This window comes from Rhinopithecus bieti, unplaced genomic scaffold (genome assembly GCF_001698545.2).
Source record: "Rhinopithecus bieti isolate Rb0 unplaced genomic scaffold, ASM169854v2 scaffold_35538, whole genome shotgun sequence".
Classification (NCBI taxonomy): domain Eukaryota; kingdom Metazoa; phylum Chordata; class Mammalia; order Primates; family Cercopithecidae; genus Rhinopithecus; species Rhinopithecus bieti.
In genome coordinates, this window is record NW_016815913.1 from 46616 (window position 1) to 59543 (window position 12928).

General features: G+C 35.9%; 1 protein-coding gene across 3 annotated transcripts in view; it reads left to right on the top strand.

Annotated features, from left to right (window-relative positions):
• The window catches only part of NBEA (neurobeachin), a 274737-nt gene that overhangs the window by 33426 nt on the left and 228383 nt on the right, over positions 1-12928 (top strand). The gene's annotated exons all lie outside the window — the stretch shown is intronic.

Here is a 12928-nt window from a genome sequence, read left to right on the forward strand (position 1 = left end):
TTTTTTTTTTTTTTTTTTTTTTTTGAGATGGAGTCTCACTCTGTTGCCTAGGCTGGAGTACAGTGGCACATGATCTTGACGCACTGCAAGCTCTGCCTCGTGGGTTCACGGCATTCTTCTGTCTCAGCCTCCTGAGAAGCTGGGACTACAGGCACCTGCCACAATGCCCAGCTAATTTTTTTGTATTTTTAGTAGAGATAGGTTTTCACCGTGTTAGCCGGATGGTCTCAATCTCCTGACACCGTGATCCACCTGCCTCGGCCTCCCAGAGTGCTGGGATCACAGGCATGAGCCACCGTACCTGGCCGCATGTAGTCCTTCTTATGGCACTTATTCCATTGTATGGATACACCACATTTTATATATCAGTTCATTAGTTGATGGACATTCAAGTTGTTTCCACCTTTTCACTACTATGAATAATTCTGCTGTAAACATTTTACAAGATTTCATGTGGACATATGTTTTCATCTATCTTAGGTATATTCATAGGAAGGGAATTGGTGGGTCAAATAATAACTCCATGTTTGACTTTTAGACTATTTACCAAAGAGGCTGCACCGTTTTGAATTCTCATCAGCGGCATGTGAGGGTTTCGATTTCTCCATGTCCTCCCCAAGACATGTTATTATCTGTCGTACTTTATTATAGCCACCCCACAACATATTGATTGTATCATTCTTAAGACACATACCACATAAAGCCTTGCATTGTAGATGTTCTTCCATGTTTTCTCTGTCCTTTTAGACTGGAACCCTTAAAGACAGCATTCATATACCGTGTAGCTTTGAACTGTGAAGAAATCTCCTAACACAATTATTTGCCCTCAAAGGTTCCCACTTAAAAATATTGTGTAGATAATTATTGAATTCGTTTATTCAAAAAACAAAAGACAAACCAAAACTTATGAGCTGTTGAAATAAATATTTGGGGGCTCAAATTATCAGACTGTCTGCTCATACTAACTGAATTATTCAAATAATTTCAATAGCTCATAATAAGTTTTGTTTTGTCTTTTGTTTTTTGGTATAAGTTAATTATACCAAAAGCTGAATTTCAATTCAGCCATCACTTGAATTTTCCAGGATAGGAACACCTAAAGTTAAGCTAATCTTTATTGCATTTCTGCTTCTGGTAAATGTGTCATTTTAACTAAATGTTTCTGTAAGTTCCAATTTATAACGTCAAAATACCACAAGTACTGTTACTGTAAAAAAAGAATTTAGCAAATAGAAAAGGTGTTCTATATCCAATGGATTGTAATACTACTTTTTTTTACTTTTTTTTAAAGTAATTAGTACAGGGAGATAGCAACACAGGGAAGAAGTATTCAAGTGTAAGAGTTGGATTTATTTTAATTTGCATTTTCATAATGGTAGGTTTATATTTCTTTACACACACACTTACCAAGAATCCAAAATTCAGAAAAGTAATTATGTAAATTAAGAATGAGAAAAATACGGAAGTAAGGAGGAGATCTATTAAAAGGCTCTCTGAAGTGCCAGTCATCTCCTTCATGACCCACTTTGTTGCTCATGACAGTTCCCAGTTGTACCTTCCCTGATTTTTAGAGGGCAATATATTTTCAAACTGTTTTTCTTCTTGTAAACTGGGTTAGGTTTTATACATATTCTATAGCTGTTGTTCTACTTGATCAAAACAAAATCAGGTATCCAGTGGTGAAAACAGGGCTGGCAGGTGGAAGAGGGAGCATTATGTAGAATTTTTCTTAAGGCTGACCATTTCTACCTTCCTAAACATCTTTTTGACTACATTCACTTGCCCATTTACTTACCCATTAACATCTTTTGAATATCTACTAAATATATAGAACATTGGTACTCAGATCGTGATAGAAAAAAAAGTCCTTAAGAGAATTAGCTCTGCTACCACTACCTCTGGGTAACTCAAATAACCAGGAAGTTATGGCAGATAATGTATCTTCCCTAAGAAATTAAAGTACACAGTTGAAATGATCAGCTTGACAGTTAGACCTTCAGTGTCCTAACTTCGAATATTCAGATACCAGAGGCAAAGTTGTTTATATATAAATTGAATGTTTCCTACAAACTGAGCTAGAAAGGAGAATAAAACAAAAATATACAGCATGTGAGAAGAAAGAACTCAAGATTCTGGGAAAACGTAATTAAAATAAACTACAGAATTCTGAAAGCTAAGAGTTTGTCTAAGAATATGTTCTTTAAAAAAGAATAAGAGTCTAAGCCAGTAGCACAGAAAATTTTGTTGTAACTGTTGACTGGAATACGTACTATGGGAGGGAGCATGTTCGGTGCAGATAGACTCAAATTCGTCTGCTTAAGCCTAACTCTGTGCATTGCAGTGCTGATATGGTGAATGTAACATTCTGTCTCCAACAAAACTAGTATTTTTTAAAGGTTCCTCTGTATTTATTTTTATTTCATTTTAGTTACAGAATCTAACTAGAAGTTATTCAACCTGATACTTGTATTTAGGGGGCAAATATCTCTTAAACATTCTGAATTCTCTAAAATACGTTTTGCTCGGGATTTTCCCCTTAATTTTTAAACCCATGTGTATTTCAAGGGAAATTTAATCCATATGTCCCTGACTCACTCACACTTAACTCATCAAAATGTTGTTTAGTGAAAGCTATTTGATGTTGAAAAAGCCTTATGAGTCTTTATGAGTCTTTTTTCTCTCTTTGAATGAGGAAGTTGCTTTCCCAGTCATAAATAGTATACCCAAAGGATTCACATTCAGCTTCAAACACAGAATTCACAGTGCTCTTAGAGACAACATTAATACATGCCTATTTCTTATAAAAGCTAAAGTATTTAAATTTCTAACTTAATTTTTAAATCAGTTAAGGTGTTATAAAAATAAATAAAAGCTTCATCTTGAATATTGAGCCTCTTTGCCTCTTTTCATTATTTTCAAAAAGTCTACAGGTCCTTTTAGAGTGTGCAAACATTTTACTGTAATCCATATTTCTTTTATTTCCATAAACGTATGTTCCCCTTCAACCACGATTCTGTCATCTATGAAACACTATAAGGTACTCTTAATTGTAACAACATCCCTGATAACCAAACTGTGTAAATTAAAATATAATAAAAGACACAATTCAACCATGCTTATTAGACATTATCTTAGTTCATTTTCTGTTGTTTATAAAAGGATACCTGAAACTGGATAATTTATAAGAAAATAAACTTATTTTATATAGTCATGGAGACTGAAAAGTGCAAGGTCAAGGGGCTGCATGTGGTGCGGGCCTTCTTGCTGGTCCTGAGGGCACACCTGGCATCACATGTTAGGGTTATCACGTGTGAGGGGCCGAGGGAACTCACATGCTATCTCAGGTCTCTGTTTCTTTTCTTATGAAGTCAACGAGTTCTACTCCCATGATAACCTATTAATTCATTAATCCACAAAAGGATTAATTAACTCATGAGGACAGGGCCGTAATGACCCAGTCACCTCTTAAAGGCACCACTTCTCAATACTGCCACATTGAGGGTTCAATTTCAACCTGGGTTTTGGAGGGGACAAACAAACATATTTATACAATAGTAGACATCAACCATAAATCATATATAATTTGCATTTTTTGTTAATTTTAAGAATAAAAGCCACCCTTTTTATGGTCAGGTGTTTCACAAACCATACTCATAAGATCTGTTCTTTCTTAATACAGTGTAATAGTTGAAACCCATTTTGATTTCCTACTTTTTTCTCTGTATGGAGAATTTATCATAAACTAATTCCTCTACAAATTTATAGTCAGACTCTCTACCAATCTGGAGAATAGGGCAATAAATAACTAACTTACCAGGAGACCATATTTTTCTATATGGAGGTGACTAAGTTTTCATCATTGTTTTAAGCGTGTGAATGAGGATATTGATCACCTACTGAGAAAATATATGGGTCATCTTGTTAGATCACATTTGAGGGAAAATGCGAGATAACAAGACAATTTTCCTAGTACCGAATTATGGATGTTAGCAACTTGGAGAGCAGGAAGAGTGAGCTCTTCATTACCTTGTCACTGCCATACCTAAGTGTGTCCTGGTCCTCTCTCTGAAAGACTTTGCCATTTACTCAAACGTAAGTTTAAAAAGTGATTTTGCCACTACAATTAGAGCAGTGCTACACAGAAGGATCAATGTCTTTCTGCATACTGAAAATATTTTATTTAATTAGTTTATTTCCATGAGTTGATGTTGCAGAGCCAGAATAGCAGCTATAGAAATACTTAAACAATTAGCCCTAAGGACAAGTATTTACATGGCAATTAATTTACAAATAGTTATTCTAGTAAAATATGTTCTACCAGTTCAAGTCATCAGTCCAATAAAAACAAGTCAATTGTTTTCTCTTAGAATAGAAGATTAGAATAGAAAATGTCAAGAATCACACAAAATAAGGACAAGACCTAGAAGGACCTGTTGGGCCCTTATTCTCTGATGTCAGATCCAAACTTCACTCAGGTGAATGTGGTTATCCCACCAAAACAAATACAAGTATTGAATGTCAACTCTATGTAAGACATAATGGTGAGTTCTTGGAGTAAAAAGATACATATGATCAAAATTCTGCCCTCCAGGAAGTTATAGAGGAGAAGAGATAATGAAAAAAAAAAATAGTTAACCTAAATATAGAAAGGAAACCATTACAACACAAAAAAATGGTCCTAGAATAACATGGATTCTGGAAAGCCTTTATTAGAATGGGTATTTCCTTTCTTGAGTCTTGAAAAATAAGTTAAACATTTAGAATTATTTAGAGAGTTGTTGCAGAAGGCGGGAAACGTATGCTAAAAGATTAACTTCTGTGTGAAACTACAGTAGTTCTAAATTAGGTAAAATGCATGAGGCAGGGAGTCTCTGAAGCTGAAACTGACAAGCTCAGGGAGGGAACTTTGTGCCATAAGGAACCTTGATTTTATCCTGAAGGCCACAGTGAGACTGTGAAAGATTTTAAGCATGATAGTGATGATTTTTTTTAAAAAAAAATCACTCTGGCCCTTGTGTAGAATATGTTTTTAGGATGCCCAGACTTGAGATAAGAGCTTGACAGGAGGCTCTTTTCCAAAGCAGCAGTGATGAGAGCCTCAAGTAAATTGACGGCACGCAGGAAAGGGGAGAATGGGACAGCTACCAAAAAAAAAAAAAAAAAAAAAAAAAAAAGAAGGTAATTTGTGGAAGACTATAATAACTGACTAGTGCAGGGAGTAAGAATGAGGGGAATCAGGCCTGAGAGGAGAGGTGGTTTAGAAGCTATTAACTGTGTGTGGGAGTGTGCAGATGCAAGGTCTTCTGTGGGTGGGAGATGAAGATGCTCGATCTGTTGGGCCTCCAAAATTTTCAAAAGAATAGAAGTTTGAAATTTGAGAGCCAAGGTGGGCATGGAGTTCATAATGGAAACCAGTAAGATCACCTAAGGGAAGTGAGAAAATAAAGAGAGAAGTAGTAGGCCAAAATCACATGCCCTGTGGCACAAGGTTGAGAACCCCGTAATAGGATACCAAGCAGGAAGTAAAGTGGTAAGAGAAAAGGAAAGACTCCTATGCTTAGGAGTCAGGAACTCTGGCTCAGCACTTTTCAAACTAATGTTCCTTGTAACACAGGTCTTTTGAAAGATGCTAATGAGAAAAAAGAAACTCTATAGTTAAATGTGTTTGGAAAATTATGAGTTTAAAAATAAGTTGCAGGCCAGGTGCGGTGGCTCATGCCTATAATCCCAGCACTTTTGGAGGGTGAGGCGGGAGGATCGCTTGAGCTCAGGAGTTCCAGACCAGCCTGGGCAACATGGCGAAACCCCATCTCTACGAAAAAATTTAAAAAATTAGCCAGGTATGGTGGTGCGAGTCTGTGGTCCCAGGTACTCAGGAGGCTGAGGTGGGAAGATCCCTTGAGCCTGGAAGGCAGAGGTTACCGTGAGATGGCACCACTACACTCCAGCCTGGGCAACACAGTGAGACTCTGTCACAAAAAAAACAAACAAGAAAAAGTTGCAGAATTTTTAAATTGATGGACTTTTTCACGCTTTTAACTTACTAATTAATGAGTATTTCCCAAATAGCTTGGCCTAAGTAGAGGTTGGACTGAAATTAAAGGAGAGAGTAGGAGTGAGGAACTAAGAGATGGAAACGGATACCTAGAGCTTAACAAAGAAGGGAAGAAGGGAGATAGAAATAAGAGAGCAGAGGCGGCAGGGGAGGGTAGGACTAGTAGCACAGATAGACAGGGTAACTACCTCAAACAAGAGGAAAGACATATTTCCAGAAACTGCTGAAAAACAGTTTAGGATAAATGCAGACAGAGAAAGTAACTAGCTCAAACAAGAGGAAAGATATGTTTCCAGAAACTGCTGAAAAACAGGGATAAATGCAGATGCAGAAAAATCTTTAGAGGAAGACAAATGAAAAAAATTAATTTTTCTTGAAAATATGAATTATTCATTTATTATATAATCAGGATGAACAAATATATAGGTGAACTTTTCTAGAAAAAAAAATCCATATATTTATCTATCTTCTCAGGAGAATGTGTGACCCAGAAAAAGGGTAAAACCCACTGCTGTGCATTATTATTTCTGAGCTCTAATCTTTGATTCCTTAACCTACAAAGTCTGACATTCAAGGATATGTATGATTTTTCAGTTTCATCTCACACTGCTTTCCCTTACACACCCTAATCTCTGGCCAGACTTATTTACTGCTCATTTACGCCTGCAACAGTGTATTTGTCCAAACTATTCCCCTTGCTCACAATGCTCTCCAAGACCTCGACCTGTCCAAATTCTACCTATCCATCACACCTCACTACAGATGTCACTGCCGTCATTCTATTCCAGCTGCTCACTCCCCACCAAAAATAGGCTGGAAATCATGATTGTTCTGTGAATGTCTAGAATTTTTTTCTGTCCCTTTCTTGGTGGGAGGCAACATATATAACAAATACCCTGACTTTGGAATCAGATCACCAGATTTGAATCCTATCTCTCATTTACTAGTTGTATGACCTCTAAATCACTCCAACCCTCAGTCTCATTTTCTTATGTGTAAAATGGAGATGATAGCAGTGCTATCACACAGGAATGTTAATAGAAATAAATCACGTAAAGTACTTTACACAATTCTTAGTTTAACCCTTTCTTCCTTATGTCATAATTATTTTGTGTATTCTTTACCTTATACTATAAGCTCTTTGTGGGTAAAATTTGTGTCTTATACACCACTGTATTCTCTCCTTATATGCAAAAACAATATACTACTCATTAAGTAATTTTTGTTGACTACATGAATGAATGAATGAATGAATGCTGTGTTAAATATGCCTCTACATATTTAATTACAAAGAGAGAGCAAAGTATACACTAGGAAAAATACGATTGTCATAAAATTATGCCATTTAAAACCATAATAGTACACATGTAATATAGCTAGAATGATCAATTAAATTATAACTCTCGTTGGTTTTCAGTATATTTTAAATTTATGTTTTCTCTAAAACACAGTTATCTTTTATATTTATAAAGAAAAATTTGAAATCAATTTCAGAAAAACATAAAATATGTAATATATTAATTTCAGTGAGCTTTTACTATGACATATAAATGCAACACTGGTATATATCATTTTCTATATTCAATCCACAAACATAGATTGCATACTATATGACAGATACGTGATAGGTGGACAAGATAATAAACCCTGTCTTCAATTAGCTTGTGCCAAATAGTTCGAGAAACAGACTTTTAAACACATACATTTAATATATTATAAGTGCCATAAAGATATGGCCAGGAAACTATAGAAATACAAAGGCAAGCTACTTAATCCAACCTGGGGGTGCAAAGATTTAAATCATATCCTCTGGTTTATTCACTCACCTAGTCTAGTAGAAATTTACTCTTCCCGATCATTAAATGATATCCCAGTGCCATAAAAGAGTCAGTACTCTTCCAGAAGGTGAAAAATATATTCCATATGTTGAACTAAATGTAATATAACTAGAAACGGAAATCTCAGCTGGCTCACTTATTAAATCAAAAGGCAGAGCAAATTTTCACACTGAACATTAAAACTATCACTGTTGTTTAGTACTTTTTGTACTGGAAAATAACTCGGTGCTATTTTACCTATAGTGTATATGCTTTGTAAGCTTTTTCTTCTAGGAAATCACTCACTGCCTTTGCAGAAAATGCAGCAATTTTTTTTTTTTTTTGATTCCTTGTGACAAAGAATTACCTGCTCTACAAATAAATTGGTAAACATAAATGGTAGGTTAAAGTTAGAGCATACCAGAGTCTTTCTCAGTACTTTTTAGAAATATGTATTATAAATCAATTAAGGTGGGATTTTAGATAATAGCGTAAAAATAGATGATCTACCATGATGAACAAATACTATGCTAAATTGCAGTATTCAGTTGTTCATATAAGAGGGCTCCATTCCTTCCATGTCTGTTTTAGACTATGCTAAGTTGAGTTTTTCAGATGTAGGTTTATTCTAATCTGGAAACACCTCATTTGTGTTCTTTATTATCTGTCTCATTTTATACAATAATAATCTAAGGAAATTATGATCTGTGGGGATAATCGGTTATCATTCATCTTAGTGTGAAGGATAGATTATGCTCAAGAAGTCACCTAGGATCATCAAGAGGCCAATTCCTGAAAACAGTGAGCTTTTGTGTAAAATTTGAGTTTATAGAATATTTATAATGGATAGTTTAGGGGAGGGTACATTGTGTCTTTGTGAATATGTTGGGGAGGAAGTAGTACTGAAGTTTAAATTCATAACCCTTGAGGCATAGTATTCTATGAATTGTTAAAATATTTTATTTTATTCAAGCAAAACATTCTGCAACTATTTCCATGCAAAAAACAAGTTCAGGGCTGGAGTGCAGTGTCACTGTCATAGCTCCCTACAGCCTCGACTTCCAGGGCTCAAGGGATCCTCCCACCTCAGCCTCCTAAGTAGATAGCTCGATAGGCATGTGCTACCAAACCCAGCTAATTTTTTTTTTTTAATTTTTTGTAGAGATGAGATCTCGCTAATTGCCCAGGCTGGTCTCAATCTCCTGGCCTCTCATCCTCCCACCTTAGTCTGTCAAAGTGCTGGGATTACAGGTGTGAGCCACCATGCCCAGCCCTAAAAAAAAAAAAAAAAAAATTGAAAATTTGAAAATATCATTACTCTGAAATTTTATCTGGACAACTATCAGTATTCTCTGTATATAAATAAAACAGGCACTATCTAGAGACTTTGCTGTTATGATATATATATATATTCTTAAGACGCGTCAATCACCTGAAACCCAGAGAACCATCCTGGATATCTAAAATTTGGAAATCTAAAATTTGTTGCAGTATTTTTTCTAGAACTTGCCCCTCCCTCGGGCACATACACAAATACCTCCATTTTCATAATGCCTAAAGCTTTCCTAGGATTCCAAAACAAAGTTACAACTTTATTATATTCTTCAGTAATTTGTTTTGAGATTAAAACATCTTATTCTTTTATTTCTATGGGGGAGAATGTTTTAGGGAAATTGACTGTACTATATTTAAAAATAATGAGTCTATGGCCAGGTGCAGTGGCTCAGACCTGTAATCCCAGCACTTTGGGAGGCCAAGGTGGGTGGATCACGAGGTCACGAGTTCAAGATCAGCCTGGCCAACTTGGTGAAACCCCGTCTCTACTAAAAATACAAAAATTAGCTGGGCATGGTGGCGTACACCTGTAATCCCAGCTCCCTGGGGGTCTGAGACAGGAGAATCACTTAAACCGGGAGGCAGAGGTTGCAGTGAGCCGAGATCGCGCCACTGCACTCCAGCCTGGGTGACAGAGCAAGACTCCATCTCAAAAAAAAAAAGAGTCCAAAGCAGTGATAGATATCTTAGATATGTTCAGTCACTCATGCTATGAATTACTTCCCTAGAAAGTATACCACATTATAAAATAATTATAAAATTTACTCCCTCCTTATATTTTGTCTTAATTTCTTTGGAATAATATCATTTTACAGTGAACATAAAGAATTTCATATTAGTTTTAGTTCTTCTAAATAACATCAGGATTTTAAGTTCAATAATTCTACTAAGATTAGTCAATTTTTTATTATCCCAAAATAACAAGGTTTCACAGGTTCTAAAAGAAAATTGAGCATGTAGTTTCCAAGTAATTGAGGATGAAGAAAATCCATATAGCTAATACAACTTTAACAATAAATTAAACTAAGGTTAGGAAATATTCAAGTGATTCTAAAATACATTATAATTTTATGTACCCTAAATATAGTTTACCAATTAAAAGTCATCAAATAATTCTAGCAATTCCAGTTTTAATTAAACTGCAACTCTTTTTCCATGCATAGTCTTTGCTGTGCTTTACATTGAAAGTTGTAAAGAAGCTTATCATTATTAGGAAATTTAATAGCCATCGTTGCCTTTTAATCACTAGAATGTATTTTCCCCCCTCCTGAGAATGATTAATTTACCCTGCCGTCCCCCGCCCCCCTGAAAATGATTAATCCCTGCAGTTGAGAAAAGAAAAGCAGCCTCTGACCTCTGGGAACTGGTCTGCCTATATCTAGGCCTCATTCTTTTTGAGAACTGGCCTGGAGCTCACTGCTAGGCCATGATGTTCCCTTGTTGGACATAAACAGCCTCACAGAGCACCAACTTCATACAGGGCTGTATGATGATGATGTGAGACAAAAACCAACTTTGTAATTTTGACTAAACACAGACAAAAGCAAGATCACTGTGCATACCCCAAAAGTTCCAGACATTCCCCTCTTTTGGCTAATATGAGTGACTGCTATATCTTTTGAATTAGAGCTTTAGCATACGTTTAGTCTTCCCTCCCTCTAGATAAAATTGATTGAAATACTTAATCATAGAATTATTTCTGATGCCTGACAGAGCCCAATCCAGAGCAAAGCTCTGCTTTCCTGAACCCTTCCTAAAATCACAAGTAAAATCCAGATCCTACAATGAGTCTTTTAACACCCCCCAAGTCACCCCATGGTTCTTATTGTTGTCAGTTTCTCTCACTGCAATGAATAATAAAACCCACTTGTTCAACTACAGATATGTTCTTGGTGGTCTTTGGCAAGAAAGCATTGACACATCCAGTAACTTAAAATTTGTGAATATTGGACTATTAGTTCTGTAAAAATACGAACGAGTTTTGTGGCCGTGCACAGTGGCTCATGCCTGTAATCCCGGGACTTTGGGAGGCCAAGCTGGGTAGATCACCTGAAGTCAGGAGTTCAAGACCAGCCTGGACAACATGGTGAAACCCTGTCTCTACTAAAAATAGAAAAATTAGCTGGGCACAGTGGCATGCACCTGTACTCCCAGCTCCTCAGGAGGCTGAGGCAGGAGAATCGCTTGAGCTCGGGAGGCGGAAGTTGCTGTGAGCCAGAGATTGAGCCATTGCACTCCATCCTGGGCGACAGAGCAAGACTCCATCTCAAAAAACAAAAAAGAATTCTGTAAATTGTAAAGTTTTACCAAAATCTCAGTGTATTATTAAGATTTCTGGGCTTGAAATTTTGATTTTCATCAGGATAATATAAACCCACAAGTATTTTAACATTCTACTTTTAAAGTGTATTTGATAAATGGTTTCTTTTTTAATATAAAACGTGTACTTTCTACCTAGGTCCATGACGAGGTTTACCGTCTCAACTGGTTAAAGATCTTATGGCTCTAAAGAGAAGTTATTATTTTAAAGATTCATTATGCTAGGTGGTTTTTGTTCTAGTTCACATTTTAGATTAGATAAATGGGAAGTAATACCCCTATCCTTCTTTCAAAAATAGTATTGGAACAGTATTTTTTAAGCATTATATTGCCAGTTGTAAAAAGTAAATAACATTTGTATTTTCCTTTTAATTACCACTTTAGATGGTGGAATTTTAAATTATTATATGCATCAATGCAATAAGAAGAGGTTTTGTCTTATCCATTTGTTTAACATTTAATACCAATACTTCTATGTATGCTGAGGACCTTATAATTTATTCTTTTATTGCTACAGTAGTGATTGGGATGAATATATTTAGTCATTCCTCAACTCACTATACCAAGCAAAGTTTAGGAAGTTAAATTTGTAGTTACTTAAGTTATCTTCTAGAACAGAATCAGCTAGATCACCATCTCACCGTCATTCAGAGATGCTGTTCTTTATAAACTATTTTTATTTGGAAAGAGATCCGAGGTTTTCAAATAACCAAGTACCATATGGAAGATCTGCTGGCTTATGATTGTGCCTTGTGTAAACATTTTAATATCGGATCCCTAAAATCCAAAGGCTCCCCCAAAGGGGATTAAAACATAATCCCCTCTCTCTATTGCTGTAGTGGATTAACTCCGTATTCTCTCTGCGGCTGGTTTGCTCCCTGAAGACTACAACAAAAAGATTCAGTGCTCCTTAAACATACTATGGAATTGGAAGTTGTAATTGGAGATTTCCAAAGGACGAGGGTAAAAATGACACACTATTAATGCTGAATATTTCATGATGTGTCTTTCTTAAAGACCAGTTCGAAGCCCTTTTATAAACGCCCAGAAAATCTCCACAACAGAACGATATTGGAGTAAAATCTAAAGGAAGCCGTCTCCTTTCAGAAACGCAGAGGAATAAGTAGAGAAGATGTGCTCCCCATGGAAAGTTCAGGGATCCTGTCCTTAAAAATTGTAATGTATTTCAGTAAATCAATGGGTACGGTTTTGATGTTTCATGATCTTTTTTCTCATGTTCTCAATTTGGATACGTTACATTACTTTTTAGGAGAAAGAAGTAATTCGCCATTTTAGTGTTTTGACCATTATTTGTCTCCAAATGCCAGAAACCTCTTATAAATCTTGATAGTCCTCTGTCTTTAGAATGGAGACTTTTTTGAGGTTTTTAGCAATGCCTAAA